We start from the raw sequence: 298 nt of genomic DNA on the forward strand, positions 1-298 counted from the left end.
AAATCTTTTGATGTAGGAAATGATGGTGGTGATAATGATTGGTGGTAATGATGAGAGTTGTGATTGTAATGGTGTTGGTAGCAGCTCAATTTCGTATTAAAGATATTGTTAGCATTATGATCATATGTTGTGTCGCAGTCTTCAGAACGGAATCTGACGTTGTTGAAGAGTAATCAGCATAAGCCAAGGGTCGTCCTTCACTACAATTCATAACGAAAAAAAAGAAGAAAATACGTCTAAAGAAATAAATTCACTTCCCAAAATATGACACCGTCAAGGAAATCATAACCCCCCCCCC

General features: G+C 37.2%; 1 protein-coding gene across 1 annotated transcript in view; it reads left to right on the top strand.

Annotated features, from left to right (window-relative positions):
* LOC119591906 (ankyrin repeat and sterile alpha motif domain-containing protein 1B-like) overlaps positions 1 to 298 on the top strand; it is a gene marked incomplete in the record, with an annotated part of 115155 nt that overhangs the window by 112922 nt on the left and 1935 nt on the right.

Source organism: Penaeus monodon, chromosome 29 (assembly GCF_015228065.2).
Source record: "Penaeus monodon isolate SGIC_2016 chromosome 29, NSTDA_Pmon_1, whole genome shotgun sequence".
Lineage (NCBI taxonomy): Eukaryota > Metazoa > Arthropoda > Malacostraca > Decapoda > Penaeidae > Penaeus > Penaeus monodon.